We start from the raw sequence: 6,000 nt of genomic DNA on the forward strand, positions 1-6,000 counted from the left end.
CAAACAGAAGGTGTGATTTGGGTGGAGGCCTAGGCAGATCGATGCCAGCCAGCCATTGGCTGAAGCAAGGATGGTTGCCAAAAAGATAGTGCTCCAAACTGATGCTGAAGCTTGCACAGTGAAGCTTAGGCAGCAGCTGAGGAAAGACAGAAACCCAGGTCATGCCTTCGATTAGAGAACTGGCCACCGTGAACCAATATTTAAAAGCAGCCCGTAGCCAAGACAAATGTTGAATCCATTCCTGAACCTTGTTGTGTCAAGACTAAGCTCAAGGAAAGGGCAGAGGAAAGGACTGGCAGTGGTCTCAGGGTTGGAGATGGCATTAGAATTGCCCTTTGGTCAAATGCAAACTCCAGGCCAGACCTGACACTAGCACAATGTAGAGGAGGTGGTTATAGGCACTGTGAATATACCACTGAATTTTATGCTAAAAATGGTTAATTTTGTTACTTAAATTTCACCTAAATAAAAAATATATTTGTAGTGGTATCCATCTTTAGAGTGCTTATGATCTGGATGAAGAGATAAAAATAATTTAAATAAATATACTTGTTGTTTTTTTAAGTTTGAAAAGGTAATAGAATAAAAAATAATAGCCAAAATATAAAATTGTCTTTTAGTTCAGTTGTGGAAAAATTATATTCATTCTATAAATTGAACAATACATGATAATTAAATGTCATTTTTTTGTAGTTGAGAGAAGAAAATCTCCAAATTATGGGAGGAATTAAGTGTTATCTTGACCATTATCTAAACTGAGAATCTGATGGGTTTAGTTTTAGATTAAATTCATTTTTAAGACTGAGTCTTGTTTTCATGGCTGAAGTCAGAAATTATAAAAGAAGATTAGAGAGAGGTTTAGTTCTAGTCCTAGAACCAAATTTGGGTCCTTGCTGTGGAACTTTGATTTGCCGAATTGTTAAAATTAAGGCTTCTTTCATAGCTAGGACTGTTAATGATACTTCTACTACACCCACATTTGCCCAAGGTTTCAGTTTTAAAATGGGAATGATCTCGATTATGGACAGCAATAATCCTTACCTCATTGTTAGACTAAGAACTTTAAATGACTTCGGTAATTTGAGTAAAGTTATACTATCCATCTATCAAGTGATTGAGTACACTGTATTTTCTCTTTCAAATTTAGCTATGGCACAGGCTAGATTAAGATGGTTTAACTGCTAAAGTATTATTGATATTGATATAAAAACAAGTAGCAAATGAGGTAGTTATTATTTCCAAATATATCATTTTTTTAGTCAGCAGAAGGAGAAAAACAAATTAAACATTTTAAAAGGATTGTTTAGCAAAATAAGCACCATCACTTAACTATAAAGACAAAATACTGATGCCTTGAGATAACATAAATTAGTTCCTGAAGGAGACCAATGATATTCTCTAAGCATTCATTAAAAGTTCACTTTCCCTGCTTCCTATCCCCTTATACTCCATGAATGTAAAGTATATACTAAGAAATATGCAATGTTGGCTGCTTATTCTAATGATGTAAATGTGAGGAAAAAAGAGTCTATGACTGATGGCCAATTTCTGGTTGTCCATATGCTCTCAACAAGTCTCAAGAATGGTTTTGATTTTGCAGACCTGCATCAACCCCTTCTGTAAATAGAAGAACTGATACACATGTTGTCCATAGTGTTCTCTGGGTTAAAGCTGGATCATTTCAGAGATCCTGAGTATTAAAACTTGAGCTAAAAATTTAATTATTTTTAATCTTGATGTTAGGAATAATTTTCTTTGGTATCTTATTTCTGATAGTGAACATATACATCATGAATTTTCTTCTTATCATTCATCATACTGATTTCCATCTACCCATTTAAGACTAGATTTTTGTGCATTTCTGATGAAGTTGTTATTTGAATTGTCAAAGAAAACAAAAGAGAAGGACCATGAAAACCACACAAATATGTCACAGTCTAATCTGATTAAACACACACACACAGAGCAAGCCAAAGACAGATGAACGTTCTACTCTGGGAGAGATTAGACATGCTCCTCAAACAAAAGAAGATTAAAAACAAAACAAGCAAACAGAAAAAGGAAAATCTCTTGGAACTTCTTTATGTTATTACAGTTAATGACAACATTAATTAACTAAAACAAGAAATTTATTAGAGTGGGTATGTGTACACATACACGCACCTGCTGAGCACAGAATAGATGGAAATGGAGATGAGAGAGCTCAGGAAACAAAGATTCAATAATCCATACAGGACAAATGGAAAACCTACAAAGATCAAGGAACAGACAGAAACAGTTGAAGATTAACTTAATCACAAAAGAAAGACTGGAAATTATTACACAATTCAGAGAGGTAAAAGATAAAAAAGCAAGTATAATAGGTAGTAGATACAAATATAAGATAATAATTATGTTGACAAAGACAAATAATTATTGGAATTTTAATAGTCTTGAAATTAAAAGGGAAATGCTATAAAACATAGTAGGACAAAAATGTATTTAAGGCTATATTAGAAAAAAATCATATGGTTTAATGATAAACCAAGTTTACATTATAACATGCATCCTCCATTCTAGAAAAAAAGATCCACTTAGAATTTGTCATAGTTAATAACTTTCTTAAAGTTACAAAGGTCTAATTTCCTATATTTATTATGACAAACTCAAAAAAATCAGTAATAAGAGAAACATAAATTATTAAAAATTGAGCAAAGAATAGAAAATAATTTTGAAAAAAGTAAAAAAGTGACCAAAAATTAAAAGGATATGGAAACACAAATATAATTTAAAAAGTTTATATCAAACAATTAAATACTAGTTTTAAACATTTATGTTGCCAAATTATAAAGAGTTTAAAATTAAGTATTTCTAGCAGAATATAGGAATACACACTATCATAAAAACTGCTGGTGGGAAAATAGATTTAAGTAAGTACAATATTTGAGTGGAGGGTTTGAAAATAGCTCTTAGTATTGATCATGCTCAGGGGGACATATTGATTAGAGAAATCTATTATGTAGGGAAAGAAAAAGGCATAAAATTTAGCTAGATGAATGAATTAAACTAATTAGGAAAACTATGCACATAAGGAAAATTTTTATTCATATTATATTTCCATATAAGAGAAAAATAAGACAAACCAAAATTAAAAAGTGAAACAAACAAAACAATGGAATATTTGTTAGTTTTGTCATAAGAGCAAAGGCAGCTAAGAGTCTATCCAGAATACAGTCAAGCAGATGAGAGAGTTCAGTGCAAGCTTCATTGTGCACACTGCAAACACTTGCCTTGCCAAGTGGACAGTCTTCAAGATAACAGCATTAGAAGAAACAAACAAACATAAGAGAAGTATGGAAATTAATTCTCCAGTAATTAAAGTCAGAGCCAATTAGCTCCATCCTGTGGTAAGCCCCAGTGGTTGAGGAGGAAGGGATTTGGGAAGGATTTCTAAATGATACCAAGAATGAAGTCAAGAATCAAAAGTTTGACTTAAGCATAAATAGATTAACTTGAGTCTACATGCATCAGGAAGCGAAGGTGTTTTCTGGCAGACTGGTTTATTGCTTCTCTCCCAGATTGCAGTAATTATTTAATATGAGTAGTAATAACAAACACATATTGATATCCATATCTATCCATATCTTTATTTATCTACAGATGGTGCTGTTTAATAATTAGATGCATCACCTAAATAAAGCTTACTCTTTTAGAAAATTTAAAGATGGAGTGCTTTTCCAGTTATAAAAGCTATACCCTCATGTTATAAACAGCCAATTAGATAATATTTAGGAATTGTACAGAAGACACAAAATATTTTCTTGGCTATAGTCTCAAAAATTCTTTAACTATTCTTTTGGTAAGAGGTTATTTTTCTCCTTTGAATGTATATTTTTCAAAATTCAAAAGTATATTATTCAAGATAAGTTAAATAAAAAAATTGAAATTTTAATGACAACTAGATCCATGAGTCTTATTTTCAGTATAAATTTTTTAAGTAAAATTAAAAATTATTAGAAAAAAATTTACTGTCTTATATTTTTTATATTCTTAAGCAAAACATAAATATAAGCAAGATCAATGTTATATGTATCATCCTATGAGACCATGAGCAAGTCTGATTGTTAATATGAATATACTTAACTATATTTAAACAAGGTTAAGATGGTTAAAAATATTATGTACTAGTAATGTAAAATTGACAGACAATAAAGCTAGAGTTGGTCATTTTCAGATAAAATGATAATATTGTGGCCTTTACCATTACAAAACAGAACAAAGGCACTAATACAAAGTTACAGTATTAACTGCAATATGTTTAAACATTGTTGATATTTTTTATTTAGAAGGTAAATATGAGCTTTATATAATTACACATGAAAATATACCAAATTTCTTTCTTTGGCTATCACCTTTAGTGTTTAGTTTGCTCATATTTTTAGGTAATTTTTGTAACATGTCACGTGGATCTCGTGAATCAATTCTAGAAGGTTATTGTTGAAGGAGAAGTGTGGACTCTGAGTAATAACTGTGATCTATCTATCTATGTATCTATCTTTGTATCCATCATCTATCTGTCTTATATCCCTGATATTGATGGTCGCTATGACATAGAAAGTGGGTTAATATTTCTTGCCTCCTGCTCAATATCAGATACACATTATCTATTTTTATTTTTACAACAACCTATGGAAAATCTCTGTTACCTTTGGGTGGATGATGGAGTCAGATAGGGCAGAAAGTTTGATAAACTTCTTATACTCTGCATAATAGTAAAGTCAAGATTCACATGTAGAACTTATGGACACGCAACTCATGCTCACTCCCTCACATCACTCCTGTTTTCCAAGTTGTGTCAGATGACAACCCAGACTGGGAGGGCTCACAGCTATAAGAGGTCATAGGCAGAAACCAGTGTTCAGAACATCAATACTCAGTGTCAGTGTCCCTCTCTTCCTTCAAAACAAGTCACAAATTAGAGTTTACTTGTTATTCAGGAATATAGATAAAGAAGCCCAATGAAGTCTTTGAAAATTATCTCAAGAATAAGCATCTTTTCATGGGAAGACCCACTTCCCAACATGCAGTTGGGCTAGACTATTAGAGGTGATGGAGAGGAAGAAAGTTGGTGGGAGAAATGTCTCAATAGTTGATATACCCTTGTGAACAAGATCATGATCATACATTTGGATGTTTTATAAACCTCTGGCACTTTGCACATTAGATTTGTAGCTCAATAACTACCACCATGTTTCAGGACATTTCAGCTTTCCACCTGGACAATTTATTCCTTCCTCTCTTAACTCTTACACATTTACTATGTGCTCTGGCATAGTAATATACTTGCGATGCAGTGATAATCTATATGGACATGGTACTTGCCCTCATGGAGTTTATAAGCTCTTCATGGCTGGATGTCGCAGACAGGTAAACAGAAGTTTACAACACTGTGGGAAAATAAATTTTAGAAAAAGAAGGTATCTGGGCCCTGGCTGGCGTAGCTCAGTGGATTGAGCGCGGGCTGTGAACCAAAGTGTCGTAGGTTCGATTCCCAGCCAGGGTACATGCCTGGGTTGCAGGCCATGACCCCCAGCAACCACACATTGATGTTTCTTTCCCTCTCTCTCTCTCTCTCTCTCTCTCTCTCTCTCTCTCTCTCCCTCTCTTCCTCTCTCCCTCCCTTCCCTCTCTAAAAATAAATAAATAAAATCTTTTTTAAAAAAAGAGAGATAGAAGATGCATGCGGGAAGGCGTGCATTGCATTTCACCTTAAAAAAAAAGAAAAGAAAAAGAAGGTATCTTACTTTAAGATTTGGCTTTGAGTAGTGAGCACACAATACAATATACAGATGATGTATCACAGAAGTGTACACTTGAAACCTACATAATCTCATTTGCTATTGTCACCCCAACAAATTTAATTAAAAGATTAAACTTATTTTTCAATTACAGTTGACATATACTGGTGCTAGGTGTAGGTATCTTACTTTTTCAGTAACAAGAGCAGGTGGAGTGCAGAGC

The sequence above is a fragment of the Phyllostomus hastatus genome, unplaced genomic scaffold (assembly GCF_019186645.2).
Source record: "Phyllostomus hastatus isolate PE091 unplaced genomic scaffold, TTU_PhHast_1.1 phas_contig_34, whole genome shotgun sequence".
NCBI lineage: Eukaryota > Metazoa > Chordata > Mammalia > Chiroptera > Phyllostomidae > Phyllostomus > Phyllostomus hastatus.